The following is a 19,124-nucleotide window of genomic DNA, read 5'->3' on the forward strand; positions in this document are numbered from 1 at the left end:
AACAGCCCGGGTTCGATGAGCCTTGGAATGTGACTAGGAAAGTGAAGCCTTTTGAAAGAGGTAAAGCACTGCACAACGGAACTGAGGGAGAATCTTACAATGATTTCGAATGAATTCTGTATGCGTTAAAAGACAGCTATACACAGAAAACATGCAGGACACTGCTCATGATGTTTCCCGAGCCGAAACACAGTGCGTTTTTCCAAGCCATCTGACAAAGCCCGCCCACTGAAAACTGCAGCAGATCGTGTAAAGACGTTCAACTTTGTAACTACTGCACGCACAGGAAGCAGAATAAATTCCTCTTTTCAAACTGTCAAAGGTTTGCTTTGCGAACGCTGCAGGGCATCGCACAATCTCTTTTGAACGGGGACAAACGATTTCTTATGGGGCGCAGTAAGTACAGACGTTTAAAAAGCTCCACTCATGCCGACGATGCAGCATGAAGAAGCGCAACCTAACGTTTGACAGACAAAAGCCGGGCGCCGCTACGAGCAATATGAAATCAAACTGACAGCACACGGCGTTTCGCGCTGACTCAAAAGTGATCTCGACAGACGCTGTTCTCTGCATAACGCTGAAAGAGCTAAAGAGCGTTTCTGTTGAGACGTAACAAGCTTGTTTCTTTCTACCATGATGTTACCATGACAAAATCTGTCTTTAAACACCTTGCTCAGTCTCTGACGAGACTGTCAAAAATTGCTTTCGCCGATTGTATTGCAAACCGGCGGAAGCGGGGTATTGGGAAAAGTTTTCAACTAGCAATAATCGCGCCTCGGCTAAACCTCACAGGCTACGATACTGCCACTGCGCAAAGCTGACGGTTGCCAGGCAACCGCGGGGATCCTATGGAAATCGTTATCAATCGTCTCATGGCATGTCGTTGCTGTAACGCTTCATATTTCACAGCATATTCCCGCCCCCCAAAGAAAAGAGCGCCAATCAGAGAGGCGGAGACCGAGGACTCGCAGAGCAGACGGCCACAGTCGCCGTAATAAGAGCGATTGTGAGCGGTTTTAGTTTCTCTCTTTGACCAGCCCAGCTGCGCCCCACCCGAAGGCAGGGAAGCACAAAAATTGTATGGAACTCATTCATGTTCCTCTCCATGGAAATCTTTAGTAAAAGGCAAAAGATTTGTACGAGATGAAGAGAAACCAGAGTGCGTGGCTGGACAGCTGCAGGAGCCCAGGCCGCCTTCAAGGCCTCTGCCCTGCCGGTCGTGGTTGGCAATGCACCTGGCCTTACAAACGAGCCAGTGGGGCCCGTTCAGCTCTGGGCTCATCGCCTGCGGCTCTCGGCTTACCTGGCAGGGGAGATACCTTGATCAGCCTGTAGTTAGAGTAGTTGGATTGTTTTCTTGTTTTGTGGAAGCAGTGTTTGTTTTGCAGTTTGAGATGGCAACCTTTGGATCCCGCAAGAATGCTGTACGTTTTGAGCTTTTGGATGACCTCTTCATGGATCGTATGCAGTTCAGCAGAAAAGTGTTACAGAAGGAACGTGGCTTTGAACCTCGGCACTTGGATTTCATCTTCGCTCTCCCAGGTCAGAAAGCATTTGAGGTTGTTTTTGCTACCTATTCTCTGTTTGAACAATGTGTGGATGTGTTTGAGGCAAAAAGAGGGAAAGTTCCTGCCCTTGAGAAGATCAACTTGCAGCCTCTGACACAGAGAGAGAGGAAAACGGTGCATGTTGTTATGTTCTCGGAACTGGCAAAGACGGAGGACATTCACACCTGGCTTAAGCAGTACTGCACCGTCCACCATGGAACTGAGGTTAGAGATGTTGACGGTATAAAAACAGGAGCAAGGAAATTCGAGGTTCGCTTGCTACCGGACAATGTAAATGGAGGCTTAAGGCACCTGCCCTCTACAATCCGGCTGGGCGCCTGCAATGGCTATGTTTTTTATGTGGGACAACCAAAGGTGTGTCGGCGCTGTGGTGTTGTGGGACACCTGGCATCGTCCATACATTTCAAAATCCATACAGCTTGTGAAAGATGAAATCCATTTCTTGGTTGTCAGTGGAAAAAGATTGCCGGCTGCAAGAAGCGCAAGTGATTGTTTTCTTTGACCATAAACCTGCAAATGTAGGGAGCACAAGCGGCCGTCAGTCTCTGTGGCGCAATCGGTTAGCGCGTTCGGCTGTTAACCGAAAGGTTGGTGGTTCAAGCCCACCCAGGGACGCATGTCTCAGTTTTTCCAATGTAAACATCATCACCGCTAAAGAAGATGGCGCAGAAGGCTCCACAGTCGAAACGTTGTGCTTCTTTTCTTCTCTTTTCAGCATGGAGTAAACCTTTGCTTGATCCTTTGCAGCCTACGCATGCTGACACAGCTACCTTTCTCTTAACGCGCCTCAATCATTATTCACCAAAACCATCAGCAGAATGTGTCGCCTTTGTGGTGATGTCACTCCTCTGCTTCACAAATGTCCTTAGTGACGGACCATTTCTTTCTGCCATTTTTCCGGAGCGGTTATTGATTGCTCCATCATTTCCCTCATACTTTCCATCCCTAGATTGAAAAAAAAAAAAACAGAAACAGGCTGACAGGACGACAATCAAATTGCAAAAACTCATCAAAGCACTCGATAGAGTATTTGAATCCACAAGTAGCTACGAGCAACTTTGTCCTGGCTTGCATGAAAGTCGGAAAATGTCAAAAAGAAAAAGATGGTGGCTTTTTCATATCTGTTCTTTTATTTTTAGTTCGTTGGCTCTTCTGTCCATTGTCCTCCTGCCTGGCTCTTGACCTGTGACTGTCTGAACGCACACATTAGACTTTCAGGCGGGGGATTTGTCCTGAGCCTCTGTGAAAGACCCACCCACCCCCATAAATAACTGCTCTAGAAACACATGAATGCAAAACTAAACCACAGCTTAAAGAGGAGCTCCAACTCAGTGCCATACTAATGTAAACGAAGTAATACTAAGACATGTTCTTATGGATTTGTCTTACCTTGAGATATGTAATTGGATTTCAGGATTAACTTCCTCATTCAATGTACTGGTGATTCTTTTCCTGGTCAGTACCTGGGTGGGAGACCTCCAGCGAACAATTAAGCTTGCTGCTGGAAGTGGTGTTAAGAGACTCTTAGGATCTTCCAGAGGTGTCTGTCCAATAGCACTAGTTGCCTTAGAGCTGGCTCAAACATTGCTCAAGAGTCTACCTTTCACAGATGCGCAAAGATGAATGATGGGGGTGCACGCTTCAAGGAGCCTTCCAACTGTAGGGACCGATTAGAGACGATCCGTAGCATGTGTTCGTTTCCATATACGCCCCGTGTCTCAACGGTAGGACAGAGTCAAATACTGCCTCGACACGTAACAGCGTTATATTAAACCGCAGGACTTGAGGGCTGTTTTGTTTGAATGTTCAAGGCATTGGTAAGAGCGTAGGTCAAGGGCCATTGGTGCATCTCCTGTAACTGGAGTAAAAATGCTATTCAAAGTGCAGTGACTAAAATCGTCGTCCACATGTCTCCGTTGTTGATTGCTTTCTGTCTAAGAATGTTCTGTTTTCATGTCCGAACGGGGAGACTTTATCATTCCAACTTGAAGCCACCCTTAAGTCCTCTGAGGTGTGTGTGTGTGTGTGTGTGTGTGTGTGCTTGCACGTATGGCGTAAAAGGTTTCTTAAACGGAGAGCGAACTTGAAAAAAGTTGCCTCCGCTGCTGCCGCCGCCTCGCACTCCCTGTTCCATTGTAGCAAGAAGGCAGCGGCCGCGGCGCTCGCTGTACTCGTGGCCGAGTGGTTAAGGTGACGGACTTGAAATCTGTTGGGGTCTCCCCGCGCAGGTTCAAATCCTGCCGACTACGGCGTCCTTTGCATTTGGTTGCGTGCGTGCGTGTAAAAGGACCAGCGCCGTTTCGTTTTCGCTGGGACCTTTAACACTCTAAATCGCCTGGACCCGCAGCCTGTGAAATCGATTCTTCAGCACCCACGAAGGACGCTTTGCCGCTGGACACAGATAACAATGCTTTTCTGCAACGAGCTTTCCAGCTGAATTTTCTCGGCAGCTCCGTACTGAACCTGTTCTCCATTGCAACATAGCGGAGGCTCGTCACGTCTATAGCAAGGCTGTGTAGGACCGCATACGCCACAGTGACTTGTACACAGACCACATGAAAGGCAAGCAAAATACACTTTTAAAATTCCAAAGACTCACAAGGTCAGAGAAACAGCGATGACCTGAACAGATCTGTTACAGAAGTCTAGGTTGACCTTTTTAGAGCTGTAATTGCATTTTTGTTTAATAGAAGATCAAATCTACTCGCATGTACCAGCACCTTACAGTTTATTGATGTTAATTCTGTTTAAGTAATAAGATTGCTAACGATGTTGGACTTTAGCCGGTGTTTTTTAGAACAAATTGCTTACACTTCTGTAAGGAATACGCAGTACGTGCCTTTGTCAGTCATTGCTCACCATACCTGTAACTTTCTTATCTAACTCACTTCCTCAAATGGTGAAGGTCCACAAACATAAATGAAAAAAAAACCCTTGTTGTAGATGAGGTGCACAAAAAAGCAGCCCCTGATAGTGTATAACACATTTATACTATTGCAGAGACACATGTAACATATATATATATAATGTATATATATGAAACAGAAATAGAAACAGAAACAGGAATCGCTTACTCACCTGGAGAATCTCTGTAGGAATATCTAGCATTTATCAATGGAAATAAAAGCTGCTTTAATACAGTGCATGTTCAAACTCAAACCCTCAGCTGCTGTTCTTGTTTGTTTTGGGACAAATTGCAACTGAGCATCGCATGAGCCGTTACGTACCCTTATCTGTTAGGGAATTTCAAGGGAGGAGTTAGGTCAGAATGGGTAGGCTGCAAAACAACAAGTAAAGATTTATTCCAAGATGAAACGTTGTGGCGGTTTTCTTATCTTTTCAGCATGGACTAAACATTTACGTGTTCCTTATATGCTATATATGTATATATTAGCACCAATGTCGTTCTTAAAAACTAACATGAAATTGTCAGGGACATTCAGCTATATACAAAGACGAGACAGACAAAGTAATAATTCTGTATTAACGTGGCCTACATATTGACGCAATGATCGAACTATCTGACATGTTCTGATTCAGATCCCCTGCAGTTCATGCCAATTAGAACAATAGCAATGCTGAGTCCTCCCCACCCTACTGAGCACAAATTCATCTGCTCTCCAGTTCTTTTCTGCATGTTTTTTCATTGCAATTGAGCTCGGAGCTGGAGATGATCTCCATACAGTTCTGTGTTCACCAGCCCGCACTTGCGTGCTAATTTACGGGTTGTGGCAAATGCTTTTCTATAGTTCATATACATGACGGCAACCTGTTACCGAGGAACCTGAGAGGTTTAAAAGCCTCACGAGCCAGGCAGGACTCGAACTTACAATCTTCTGATCCAAAGTCAGAAGCGTTATCCATTACGCCACTGGCCCATAGAACACGTGCTTGCACTCCACCACAGAGAGCTCTACACTGCTACTAGTAGTACACTTCCCCATCTAAATTTTCACAGCAAGAAACTTGTGTTTCCTACTATTTTTATCAGGTTTAAAATATCATCTCCTTAAAACAGAAAAAGTGTTGATGTGTCGTGCTGAAATTCCGATTGATTTTGAATTCAAAGAAAAAAGGTTTTCTTCCAAAACACCATGAAATTGTCACATCTTGCAGACAATAGGTGTATTCCATGTTGAAAAGAGAAGAAAGAAAACCATGGAGCCTTTTACAGGTGTGAGGCTTCTTCAGGTGTGAGAAGACCCCACAGTCGAAACGCTGTTTCCGTTTTTCTCTTTTCAGCATGCAATAAACCTATTACTTGTTCCTTTGCAGCCGAGGCATGCTGACGTAGGTACCCAGCTGAACATCTTGCAGACTCTACAGTACTTCTCTCCTGTAGAAGTAAAGCAGGGCTTGCTGGGTGAGCTTTTGCTCCGGTAAATTAGGTCACGTGTCATGTTAAATCACTTCTTCTAAACACAACATTTGCTGGTGCTAGCTTTCCCCATGAAAAGAGACATTTCCCTTACAGTACATGACATATCGTTTTTATTCTATCAATAACTATAGAAATAAAACAAAAGAAAAAATGTTGTCGCCAAAGAATGCACAGCTCTGTCGCCTTGGGGAGGTGTCAAGGGCATTGAGCTCCTTGGACATGAGAAGTGCCAGATAAATGCCATTTCTCATCATTTCTCTTGGCGTCAGTTCTGCTATTAAATGGGACGGAGGCAACGGGCTCAGAGAGCAGGTTAAGTGCACACCGAATGCAGATGTGTCCAAGTGTCTGTAAAAGCGCGGTGCTCCGCTGGCGCTGTTCCCTAGTGGCTTAAAGTGCCTGCCTGGTAAGCAGGCGATCCTGGGTCTGAATACCAGCGGTGCCTCTCTCCGTGTCTTGTTGTGCCGAATGTCTCATTTCAGACAAACATGTACAGCTTGGTTCAGTTTAATGCAAGAATTCATTTCCTTTCTGGAATAACTTGTTTTTGAAGAAATCCATACAGCTTGTGAAAGATGAAATCCATTTCTTGGTTGTCAGTGGAAAAAGATTGCCGGCTGCAAGAAGCGCAAGTGATTATTTTCTTTGACCATAAACCTGCAAATGTAGGGAGCACAAGCGGCTGTCAGTCTCTGTGGCGCAATCGGTTAGCGCGTTCGGCTGTTAACCGAAAGGTTGGTGGTTCAAGCCCACCCAGGGACGCATGTCTCTGTTTTTCCAATGTAAACATCATCACCGCTAAAGAAGATGGCGCAGAAGGCTCCACAGTCGAAACGTTGTGCTTCTTTTCTTCTCTTTTCAGCATGGAGTAAACCTTTGCTTGATCCTTTGCAGCCTACGCATGCTGACACAGCTACCTTTCTCTTAACGCGCCTCAATCATTATTCACCAAAACCATCAGCAGAATGTGTCGCCTTTGTGGTGATGTCAGTCCTCTGCTTCACAAATGTCCTTAGTGACGGACCATTTCTTTCTGCCATTTTTCCGGAGCGGTTATTGATTGCTCCATCATTTCCCTCATACTTTCCATCCCTAGATTGAAAAAAAAAACAGAAACAGGCTGACAGGACGACAATCAAATTGCAAAAACTCATCAAAGCACTCGATAGAGTATTTGAATCCACAAGTAGCTACAAGCAACTTTGTCCTGGCTTGCGTGAAAGTCGGAAAATGTCAAAAAGAAAAAGATGGTGGCTTTTTCATATCTGTTCTTTTATTTTTAGTTCGTTGGCTCTTCTGTCCATTGTCCTCCTGCCTGGCTCTTGACCTGTGACTCTCTGAACGCACACATTAGACTTTCAGGCGGGGGATTTGTCCTGAGCCTCTGTGAAAGACCCACCCACCCCCATAAATGACTGCTCTAGAAACACATGAATGCAAAACTAAACCACAGCTTAAAGAGGAGCTTGTCATGACCGCCAGGCAGTTAAGACCAACTCTTAAGCAATCTAAACAGCACCAGCAGCGGGTGATTATTAACAAACGCCGCCACACAAGTTAACCCACCTGCACACACTCCACCGTGCGGTACGCAGTGCTATTTTTACCATCTTTACCTGCTTCCCGCTGGTATTGAGTCTACTCCTTGAGAGCTCTACCTGGCGTTTCTGCCTTTTCGACTTTGGACCTCGCCTCTCACCTCGGACTGTTTGCCACCAGTGTTCTCCCTGGATTACGACTTACCTTACGCCTCTTGACCACGAAACAAAGCAAAGCAGAGCAAAACAAAATGAACAAACGAAAACCCTCAAGTCCCGCACTTGCATATAACGCCGTTACGTGCCCAAGCGGTATTTTACGTCATCCTAGCACTGCACCCCGGGGCGTACGGTATATGGGAACGAGCACACGCCACGAATCGTCTCGAATCACTCCCTACAGCTATAAGGCACCTTGAAGCATGCACCCCCAACATTCTTCTTTGCGCATCTGTGAAAGGTAAACTCTTGAGCAAACTCTGAACCAGCTCTAAGGAAACTAATCCGATTAGACGTTACTTTGACTAATCTTTTAAGGGACCCTTGTTAATTGGAGAAATCAATGATTTCGAATGAATTCTGTATGCGATAAAAGACAGCTATACAAAGAAAACATGCAGGACACTTCTCATGATGTTTCCCGAGCTGAAACACAGTGCGTTTTTCCAAGCCATCTGACAAAGCCCGCCCACTGAAAACTGCAGCAAATCGTGTAAAGACGTTCAACTTTGTAATTACTGCACGCACAGGAAGCAGAATAAATTCCTCTTTTCAAACTGTCAAAGGTTTGCTTTGCGAACACTGCAGGACATCGCACAATCTCTTTTGAACGGGGACAAACGATTTCTTATGGGGCACAGTAAGTACAGACGTTTAAAAAGCTCCACTCATGCCGACGATGCAGCATGAAGAAGCGCAACCTAACGTTTGCATTCCTAGCAAATTCCTTTTATTTTTTGATAAATAAAGACAGTCTTGTTTAACAAACAACACACACAACATTTTACATTGTGAATTCAATTCAAATCAATGTATTTCTATATAGCGCCTTTCACAACAAGGTTGTCCCAAGGCACTTAACAATGCAAGTTGTTAAGAGCCTTGTGTTTAATATGCCGCCTAGGTTACGTGCTGTCTCTTTGAGGCAAATGTTTAAATCCTCTGAGTTAAGTGCTGAAGTTATAGTAGTCCTATCAGTATTGTTGCCTCCGATCAACAGATCCTCATTTTTCTCAGAGTTGAGTAACAAAAAGTTTTCACACATCCAAGTATTTCCTTCCTTAATGCATTTAACTAAACTGATAATAGAAGAGTTGTCGTTTGGTGTAAACAAAATGTTTATTTGAGTGTCATCAGCATATGAATGAAAGTTCATATTATTTTTTCATATTATCCTACCTAGCAGCAGCATGTTGAGAGAGAGAGCAATATTGGTCTCAGCACTGATCTTCTGGTACCCCAAATTGAACTGGTGACATTGATGAAGCAGTACAATTATTAGATATTTGAACATAATGAAAACGATGAGTAAAATGTGAAGTAAACCACTGAAGGACGGTTCCAGATAAGCCAACCTCAAACTCAAGCCTGTGTAACAAAACAGAGAGGTCAACCATGTCAAAGGCAGCTCTAAGATCTAGAAGCACAAGCACTGTTGCATTCCCCGCATCAGTAGCTAAGAGAATATCATTTACGACTCTTGTTAATGCAGTTTCAGAAACCAGACTGAAATTTCTCAAGTATATTATTTGAATCCAGATACGATTGACGTTGGGCAACAACTATTCTCCCAAGACTTTTAGATTGAAATGGGACCTTTGAGACAGGCCTGTAGTTGTTAAGAACTTGTGGATCCAAATTTGACTTCTTAAGGAGTGGTCTAACAACCGCTACCTTAAATTGATCAGGTACAACGCCTGACGCAAGCGATGCATTCATCATACTAATTATAGGTCCTGCCAGTCCTTCGAGGGAATCTTTGACTAGCTGAGTGGGGATGGGATCTAGCGAACAGGTGGTTGACTTTGTCTTACGTCTGTGTTCATGAGTCCACCATAAGAAGAAATCTGAACAGGAGTGGTGATCATGCGAGGTCACCATGGAGGAAACCACTGCTCTCCCCCCAAAAAAAACCACCACTGCCCCTCTCAAGTTTGCTAAAGACCACATGGATGTTCCACAGCAACTCCTGGAACAATGTTCTGTGGACAGACGTGACAAAAGTTGAACTTGTTGGTAAATGTGCACAGCGTTATGTTTGGAGATAACAAAACACTGCATACCAACTCCAAAACCTCATCCCACCTGGGAAGGATGGCGGAGGCTGTACGGCTTGCAATCATCGAGGGACCGATGAATTCCAAGATGTATCAGGAAAATCTACAGCAGAATGTCAGGGTGTCTGCCTGTGATCTAAAACTCGAAAGACGCTGGGTCATGCAGCATGACAAAAACAAAGGAGTACATCAACAACAGAGTGGCTGAAACAAAAGAAATTCCGTATTTTGGGATGGCCAAGTAAGAGTCCTGACCCCAATCCCATTGAAGTGCTGTGGCGTGATCTGAAGCAGGCCGTTCAGTGCAAGACATCCCAAAAATATACATGAACTGAAACAGTTTTTCATAGAGGAATAGGCCAAAATACCTCCTAACCGCTGCTCAGGTCTGACCAGCCGCTACAGAAAGTGGGGGTTGAGGTTTTTGTCATAAAGGAGGTTCCACTAGCTCCTTAATATAAGGGTTCACGTACTTTTTCCATCAATGACCTTGATTTTTTAAACCATTTGGTCAATAAAGAAACAGCAATGTCAAATGTTGGGCATGTGTTGTTTGTTAAATCAGACTCTCTTTATTAATTATTATGATTTAGATAAAGATAAGATCACATGTTAGGAGCCATTCATGCAGAAATCCACATCATTCCGAAGGGCTGTTTACAAAAGTTTTTCTCCCAACTGTATGTGAGAGAAAAGCAGAGACGCTCACTGAGTAAGGTGGGGTTGCAGCTTTGCAAATCACAAGGACATTTGTACGCTCAAAATGGGACAGGAGCACCCCAGATGGGACTCAAACCCACAAACCCTGGCTTAGGAGGCCAGTGCCTTATCCATTAGGCCACTGGGGCACACTGGGTTGGGTCGATCATGCTGATGAAGAGCCAGTTTTTTTTTTCCTTTGCTTTTACAAAGGGATCCCCAAAATTAGGAAAGTTAGGCAGCAGAAGGTTTACTGTGACCTGAGAAGGACCGGCATCCAATCACGGTGGTACACACAGACACGCTCTCACTCATCTGAGCTACACGGCTACCAAGATGATCTCAGGTGCGCCGAGCTGGTACGGAACATATTGAACTGAACAACGGCGAATTGTCTCTCAGACAGGCTTTTCACCTCTGAGCTCCCTGACTGACAGTAATCAGCTAGCTAGTGAAACAGTCAGCTGCTTCTAAGCCTTAAACAGCTGCATCTCGGCGCTTCCACAGACAGATGATTTGAAAGCCAAACATCGCCCATTGGGAACACCTTACTATCACTAGTTTAAGAGACTCTTAAGGTCTTGCAGAGGTGCCTGTCTAATAGCATGCGCTTTGCAAGCTATAGGTGTTTAGGCTGAGGCAGAATGCCTGTTAACAAAATGTTTTTCTAAAGGGGCCTCGCACTCTTTTCCAAGCAATGGTCACCATCCCCACCGAGTGTCACAATGTAGTCATGTCCTAGGACATCACCTGTTAGTCTCCATTTGTCTGCCACCAACACTTTAGGTTACAGGGTCACAACCGCACCCCAGAGACCAGAGGAGCCGTTGGCGTTCTGGCGGCGCAGATTGGGCTGAAGGTGGGGCGCTTGAATCTCGCTGTTGGAGGCCGTCTGAAACTGACCCAAGCCTTTCCCTTGAATTAAATGTAAATAAGAAATGAACCCCAGATGCACATGGAATCAATCACGTGTTTCCTTTGAGCCGTTTCAGAGACTGCTCCAGAGTTTACCTTGCACAGATGCGCAAAGATTAATGATGGGGGTGCACGCTTCCAGGCGTCTTACAACTGTAGGGACTGTTTAGAGACAATTCGTAGATTGTGCTCATTTCCCTCTATTCCCCGTGTTGCAGTGGTAGGATGACGTAAATTCCTGCTTCGACACGTAACGGCATTATAATCAAGTGCAGGAGCTGAGGGCTTTAGTTTTGTTTCGTTTTCCATGGCGTTCGTAAGCGCGCAAATCAAAGGCAATTCCTGCGTCTAACACGAATGTAAATGCTTTTGAAAGTGCAGTGTGGTGCAGCTTGTAAAATCCTTTTCCACATTTGTGGTTTGTTGCTGTTTTTTCTGTCTGCCAAAGTTGCATTTTGACATCCGGACTGGGGGACTTTATCATTTGAACGTGAAGCCAGCCTTAAACCCTGAGGCGTGTCTGTCTGCCGGCACGAATCTTGTGAAAGGTTTTTTTTTTTTTAACGGAGAGCGACTTTAAAAAGGTTTCCGCAGCCACCTCGCACTCCGTGTTAGATTTTAGGAGGAATGCGGCGGCAGCGAGCTCGCTTTTGTCATGGCCGAGTGGTTAAGGCGACGGATTCGAAATGCGTTAGGGACTCCCCGCGCAGGTTCGGAACTTGCCGACTCCTGCGTCTGCCGCACGTCGCCTTGTGCCTGCGCGGCAAAGGCAAAGTGCCGCTTCTCCTTTCCCGGTACTATAAAAACGTTAAATCGCTTGGACCCGCTGCCATGGAAAGCAATTCTTCAGATTACCATACGTTCTGCGTTCGCACCTCTGGTGCTCTACTTATGCCTTTGAAAACCTAATGAATAAAGCTGAAAGAACCGACACGATATGTAGGTGCTCGTAAAGCACGCATTAAAGAACTGTTAACAGCAAGGGTTTCAGTGGGTTAACTGAGAAGGCGTGATCGCTAATTGTTGACTTTTTATTTGGTGTTAGAAACACTCTTACTGTGCATGACGTGCAACAAATGTAGCCACAGAAATTGCATCACGCTTTCATGTATGCTATTGCAGACACCAACGTTGCCTAGATAGAAAACCGAAATAGCCGTGGGTTTGCTTGCTGGTCTGAAGGATCTCTCTTCGAATCTCTATCATTTGTCAATGGAAGTAAAAGACGCTGCAATTTCATACGTTCAGAATCAAACCCGCAGCTGTTGTTCGACTTTATTTCTTGACTAATTACAACTGAGTGTCGCATGAGCAGTTACGTAAACTTGTCTGGTATATTTGAACACAAATGCCGTTCTTCAATTAAAACTAACAGTACATTGTCAGGGACATTCAGTTCTATACAAACAAGAGACAGACAAGAGAATATTTCTACCTTTCATGTGGACTACGTGTTGACTTACTGATCGGAATAATTGAAAAGTTCGGGTTCATAGCCGATGCAGTGCGTGCTAATTAGAACAACAGCAACGATTAGCTCTCAGCACCGTACTGAGCCCAGGTGTTTTTCTAAAGCTGTCAAGTGCAGTTCATTTACATGAAGGAAATCTCTTACTGGGTACGATTACAATACAGTAAGTAGCACAGGCTACTTAGGGAGTAGCCCGATGCGTTTAAAAACGACCCGAGGCAGGCAGAAGTCGAACCTACAATCTCCTGATCCGTAGTCAAACGTGTTATCCATTGCACCACTGACCCTGGTGCAACACTGCAGGACTGCAACCCGGTGAGCTCAGCACTGCAACTAGTAAAATACCCCGGTCCATTCTTTTCCAGAAGTGAGAAACACCTGTTTTCTACATTTTGTCTGTTTTAAAACCATATCTCTTTAAACCAAACCAAGAGTTTGTCTTTTGCTCTGATATTCTGATTCATTTCGATTTCAAAGAAAAAAAAAACTACCTTCCAAAGCATCATAAAATTGTCCCTTCTTCCAGACTCTACTTCTCTCTTGTAGTAGTACAGCAGACCTTTCCAGGTGAGCAGATCACAGAGTCCGAAATGAGCTTCCTCCATCAAGCAAAGTACCTGAACATGACTCTGTCATCATAAAAGCGCCCCTGTAATAAAGAAATTCAATCTGAAATCAAGAGGGCAGTTGCCTACTGAAATACAAGAAGTCATCAATTTTAACCTAGCAACACATTAAAGGCTGCATCTATACAAGTACGATTCTAGAAATGCTCACCAGATTACGTTTTAAGAAGGAACTGCGCTTCAGGTTCTGCCGAGATCTTAACTCGGATGGCAGGATTCAGAGTCCGGAGTGCGGACTGATTGCGCACGGAGGGTCCATATACTGTGGATCCCTCAGTGATCTTCCGCGTGTTCAAACAGCCAGCGTGTGACTCCCCTGTCCCCATGACCTCATTGCTCTGCTCTCTCCTCTGTGCAGCCGAGCCCGATTCACGGTAAAGTGAAAAAAAATATGCCCTCAACGTGAGATTTACTCTGGAGCGAGGATAGATGTTACCTTTTTATCATTGAACAGGATGTATGTGATGTGGCGACTAGGTTCAATTTTGTATCCTCTTTAAAAGATTAAGGACTGGGGTGAGCGTGATTTACCACCCTTTCAGCTAAGATCCCGACGTGCGCACCGTTTAAGCTGCATAGACTCGGTCGTTTAACTCTTCTCCATTAGCAGGGTTAAGGTTAAAGAAAAAAAACATTGCTGACTTCTTTTTTTTTGCCAGCTGCTAGCGCTGATTAGCAAGGTTTGTATTTCATGTTTTGCAAGTTGCATCCATTTTAAGAAAAACAAGTCGTGTTAAAGACAGGAAATGAATACTTGCATTTAATTAAGTCTAGCCGTAGGCGGTTATCCACTGGGATTCAGACCCAGGGCCTCCTGTTTACTAGACAGGCGCTTTAACCAACTAAGCCACAGCGCCCCGGGAGTGCTGTCCTTTTGCAGCCACTTGGACACACCACTCAGACACATCTGCATTCGGTGTGTGCTCTGCCTGCTCGCTGAGCAAGTTGCCACCTTTACATACAATAGCAACATCGACACCAAGAGAAAGGATGACAAATGGCTTTTATCTGGAACTTTTCATGTCCAAGGAGCTCAATGTGCTTTCTGTGTACAACAGGGCCACTGAACTCCACGCTGGCCACTGAACCACAGCAGTGGCTTGCTGGCTTGACATCTCCCAAGGAAAATGTTGAAATCGCATGTGGAACAGGAAAATGACCCTCGAGTACGAGGGAAAAAAAAGAAAAAGATCATCTGGAGCGCGCCAACCCAGTTGGGACAGCCCAGTTTTGTTAACGAGGTGGCCGAGTGGTTAAGGCGATGGATTGCTAATCCATTGTGCTTTGCACGCATGGGTTCAAATCCCATCCTCGTTGGTTTCCATGTCTGTTTCCATTCTGTTTTTGATCCCTATTGCTCAATGCACAGTGAAAGCATTGCATACATGTGTCTGACAATGAGAAATGGGCCCCTGAGACAGTCATTTGCCTGTTTCACAAATGATCGTATTTTACTAGAGATTCTGTTTGGGATTCAGATGTGCATTCGGACAGCAATCCCTTTCAAGAAATGATACGTTCTGGATGAGGTCAAAGGTGCATCATTTGGACACTTTGTGGGCTTGAAATACAAAGAAAATCATGTTCTATGGTACAAGATAAATACAAAACTTAAGCTTTTATTATAATTAGATTTGTTTATAAAGCATAAGCAATCATTTATTACATTAATATATGTAAAAATAACATTTTAGCATCATACGTTTAGTATATTTAGTCCCTAATGCTGAAAGAAATGATCATAGAACATGACTTCTAACCTTACCTGCGGTGTTTTTGATCCCTATTGCTCAATGCACAGTGAAAGCATTGCATACATGTGTCTGACAATGAGAAATGGGCCCCTGAGACAGTCATTTGCCTGTTTCACAAATGATCGTATTTTACTAGAGATTCTGTTTGGGATTCAGATGTGCATTCGGACAGCAATCCCTTTCAAGAAATGATACGTTCTGGATGAGGTCAAAGGTGCTGGAACACTGTATTTAGGATGTGTTTGCAGTTATTCTGTGTTTCTAGCTTCAACCCAGTGATATATATATATATGCTCACTGATTTTTTGGTACATGCCCAGGGCAATAATCATTATGAGGATTTATTTCCATATGTGCTAGAGGTAGTGTTGTGAAATTCTTCAACACACTGGATCGCAGGTTTAAACCTGCACTCTTACTCCTTAAATACCAACAAATGCAGATATGTAGCAATCATATTGTAGCTGACACTCATTTGCCTGTTTCACAAATGATCATATTTTACTAGAGATTCTGTTTGGGATACGGATGTGCATTCTGACAACAATCTCTTTCAAAAAATGATTTTACCTTATCGCAGCTTTGCCCCTCTTGCCTCTTTGGAAAATATCTCCATCTTGTGGTCGTTGTTGGTAATGTCTAGACAATATCTCCATCTTGTGGTCGTTGTTGGTAATGTCTAGACAATATCTCCATCATGTGGTCGTTGTTGGTAATGTCTTCTTATGCCCTTTTTTTATTTCAATTCTTTATTAGTTGATTCTAGAATCTCTACAATAGAGCTGAAAATATCAGTTTTGTAGCAGACAATATGACATTAGTTATAGTCCAATTAAGACTTTATTACCCTGTTTGTAACATAACAAATTAAAATTGATTAAAACTAAGTTTGGAACACCAGGGAACATAAAAAATGATTTTTAGGAAAACCATGAGGTTCTCTGTGTCCGATGCCTGCAAGGGGAGAAAGCTAGAATTCTTTGCTTTTTCAAAATTTGAAAATAAACATCATATAACAACAGCTTTCATTCCTAGGAGTGAAAAATAACCATTTTTGAAGACATTTTAGTTTCTAAAACACTACAATAAAGTTAAAAACATCAGTTTTATATTACTTTTAGTATTTTTAGTGAAATTAGTCATTTCTTGCACTATTTTTAATATAATCTCTAATTAAAAGTGAATAGAATTAAGTTTGGAGCAACAAGGAACACAAAAAAAAAGATTTTAAGGAAAAAAATGATGTCTTCTGTGCCAGGTGCCTGCAAGGGGAGAAAGCTAGAATCCTACCCAGGCTCCTGGAGCTCTGTCCTGGCTAAAGGAGGGTGAATCCATCCCCTTCAAAGCTCCATGAAAAAATGATCATTTAAAATTTGAAAAAAAAAACATCATATAACAACAGTTTTCATTCATAGGAGTGAAAAACAACCATTTTTGAAGACATATTAGTTTCTAAAACACTACAATAAAGTTGAAAACATCCGTTTTATATTACATTAATTTTTGTGAAATTAGTCATTTATTGCACTATTTTTGATAAAATCTCTAATTAAAAGTGATTAAAATTAAGTTTGGAACAACAAGGAACACAAAAAAAAAGATTTTAAGGAAAAAAATATTGTCTTCTGTGCCAGGTGCCTGCAAGGGGAGAAAGCTAGAATCCTACCCAGGCTCCTGGAGCTCTGTCCTGGCTAAAGGAGGGTGAATCCATCCCATTCAAAGCTCCATGAAAAAATGATATTTTTAAATTTGAAAAAAAAAAACATTATAGAACAACATCTCTTGGTCCACAGAGTGCAAAAATCCAACTTTGAAGAAAATCCATTGACTGATCCCCGAATCCTGAAGTTTCTTCGCATGATATTGGGCTTGCAACCACTTTCTGGAAAATGATGAAAAATGCCAAAAATGAAAAAAAAGTTATCAATTCTAGAGCCTAAGAGGAAAATAAGACAAATGTATATCTCCAAATAATTTTATGTGCTTCAGAAGAGCCCAGGAAAGTTTTTTGCATACATGAAACCACGCCCGTTTGCACGTAAGCAGACATGGTTGCACACACGACTGCATGAAAGCACGCGTGCATGCAAAATCATCCTGTTAAGCATTTGAAAAGCCGCACCACGGCGCACTTGAAATAGCTCTTACATTAGTGGTCGACACAGGAATCGCCTTTTTATTTACGCTCTTACCAACGCGATGGAAAGCAAAACAAAGCAAAGCAGAGCAAAACAAAACGAACAAACGCAAAACCCTCACGTCCCGCACTTGCATATAACGCCGTTACGTGCCCAAGCGGTATTGTACGTCATCCTAGCACTGCACCCCGGGGCGTACGGTATATGGGAATGAGCACACGCCACGAATCGTCTGAAATCACTCCCTACAGCTGTAAGGCGCCTTGAAGCGTGCACCCCCAACATTCTTCTTTGCGCATCTGTGAAAGGTAAACTCTTGAGCAAACTCTGAACCAGCTCTAAGGAAACTAATCCGATTAGACGTTACTTTGACTCATCCTTTAACAGTTTTCAGTCTCTGTCTTTAAACACCTTGCTCAGTCACATTCAAGCCACAAGTACTCTTCTCGGATGTTGCACAAACAAATCCTAATGTCTTGAAAGCATTGCAGCATGTTTGTGTCCCACTTCCCGTGGCTGCAGGACGACTGACACGAACGGACAAACACAATCTGTGGCGTTTAGCGTGACATAGTCTTGCAGGCATCGTGCTGTCTTACTGCAATACTATACCACTTGAGGAAACAGTCCATCTGGCCATGAAACTCATTTGAACGTCTAGCTACAGCAACTAACAATAACATGATTTATTCAGGATGTGTGGAATCAGCACGTCCCGGAGACAGCTTCTGAAATCGTGAGCATTCTCTGGTGGTGTCCTGGAGGGCTCCCCCGGGCATGTGTTGGTGGTATAGTGGTGAGCATAGCTACCTTCCAAGCAGTTGACCCGGATTTGATTCCTGGCCAACGCAGTGGCAAGTGTTTTCAAATGCTGTCACAAGCCTTGGATTGTGACTAGCAAAGCGAAGCCTTTTGAAAGAGCTAAAGCACTGCAAAACGGAATTGAAGGAGAATCTTACAGGGGATTCTGAGCGGTGTCTAAATAAATAAATTCACAGCGTCCGCGGATGGCATTTTGCAGCTGGAAGTAGATGTCGACGCTTTTTGCACACAGCACCAAAAAAGCGTCTTTTTTGAAGGTACAGGCATTGAGCATTGGTGGTTCATTGTTAGAACTCTCGCCTGCCACGCAGGAGGCTTGGTTTCGATTCCTGGCCAGTGGCTTTTGCAGCGAACGGCTCCATCACTTGCATCCCAACTTTTGCAACTCGCAACTGAAAACCCACTGAAGCTAAGCAGGTGTGAGCCAGGTCAGTACCTGGATGAGGGTGAGCTACAGGGAAAAACAAAGCTTCCAGCTGGAAGTGGTGTTAATGGGGCCAGCGGGGAGGCGCTCACCCTGAGGTCTGTGCGGGTCCCAATCTCCCAATATAGTGACGGAGAAGCTCTGTTGTAAAAGGGCGCTGTCTTTTGGATGAGATGTAAAACCGAGGTCATAGTGCTCTGTGGTCATTAAAAATGACCACCAAAACCTTTGACAAAAGCTCTTGGTAATTGATGGTCTTCAATAATGTTTCTCCTTTAGGTACATTTAAAATCAGCTGAATAATGCTGTGAAACCATGAAACTGCATGAGAAAGCCCGTACACTGAATTACACGGCTTTCTATTCAAAGGAGGACAAAAGAAATTCCCTGAGTTCGATTTTTTGCAGCACAGAGAGGGGCACTGTCATTAGGCCGGTTAGCTCAGTTGGTTAGAGCGTGGTGCTAATAACGCCAAGGTCGCGGGTTCGAGCCCCGTATGGGCCATGTCCTTT

The 19,124-nt window shown here is 43.8% G+C and overlaps 9 non-coding genes across 9 annotated transcripts; 5 read left to right on the top strand and 4 right to left on the bottom strand.

Moving 5' to 3' along the window:
- Positions 1-677: 677 nt before the first annotated feature.
- Positions 678-819, bottom strand: LOC148642314 (U4 spliceosomal RNA). Its single transcript, XR_015929385.1, has one exon. It is a non-coding gene; the product is annotated as a U4 spliceosomal RNA (small nuclear RNA).
- Positions 820-1,046: 227 nt separating this feature from the next.
- On the bottom strand, positions 1,047-1,163 carry LOC148642315 (U5 spliceosomal RNA). Its single transcript, XR_015929251.1, has one exon. It is a non-coding gene; the product is annotated as a U5 spliceosomal RNA (small nuclear RNA).
- A 946-nt stretch (positions 1,164-2,109) lies between these two features.
- trnan-guu (transfer RNA asparagine (anticodon GUU)) lies at positions 2,110-2,183 on the top strand. Its single transcript has one exon. It is a non-coding gene; the product is annotated as a tRNA-Asn (tRNA).
- A 1,552-nt stretch (positions 2,184-3,735) lies between these two features.
- trnas-uga (transfer RNA serine (anticodon UGA)) lies at positions 3,736-3,817 on the top strand. Its single transcript has one exon. It is a non-coding gene; the product is annotated as a tRNA-Ser (tRNA).
- Positions 3,818-5,373: 1,556 nt separating this feature from the next.
- trnaq-uug (transfer RNA glutamine (anticodon UUG)) lies at positions 5,374-5,446 on the bottom strand. The gene has a single exon. It is a non-coding gene; the product is annotated as a tRNA-Gln (tRNA).
- A 1,191-nt stretch (positions 5,447-6,637) lies between these two features.
- Positions 6,638-6,711, top strand: trnan-guu (transfer RNA asparagine (anticodon GUU)). Its single transcript has one exon. It is a non-coding gene; the product is annotated as a tRNA-Asn (tRNA).
- A 3,827-nt stretch (positions 6,712-10,538) lies between these two features.
- Positions 10,539-10,611, bottom strand: trnar-ccu (transfer RNA arginine (anticodon CCU)). The gene has a single exon. It is a non-coding gene; the product is annotated as a tRNA-Arg (tRNA).
- A 4,098-nt stretch (positions 10,612-14,709) lies between these two features.
- On the top strand, positions 14,710-14,791 carry trnas-gcu (transfer RNA serine (anticodon GCU)). Its single transcript has one exon. It is a non-coding gene; the product is annotated as a tRNA-Ser (tRNA).
- A 4,251-nt stretch (positions 14,792-19,042) lies between these two features.
- On the top strand, positions 19,043-19,116 carry trnai-aau (transfer RNA isoleucine (anticodon AAU)). Its single transcript has one exon. It is a non-coding gene; the product is annotated as a tRNA-Ile (tRNA).
- The last annotated feature ends 8 nt before the right edge of the window (positions 19,117-19,124 follow it).

This window comes from Lepisosteus platostomus, chromosome 22, assembly GCF_059453375.1.
Source record: "Lepisosteus platostomus isolate fLepPlt1 chromosome 22, fLepPlt1.hap1, whole genome shotgun sequence".
Classification (NCBI taxonomy): domain Eukaryota; kingdom Metazoa; phylum Chordata; class Actinopteri; order Semionotiformes; family Lepisosteidae; genus Lepisosteus; species Lepisosteus platostomus.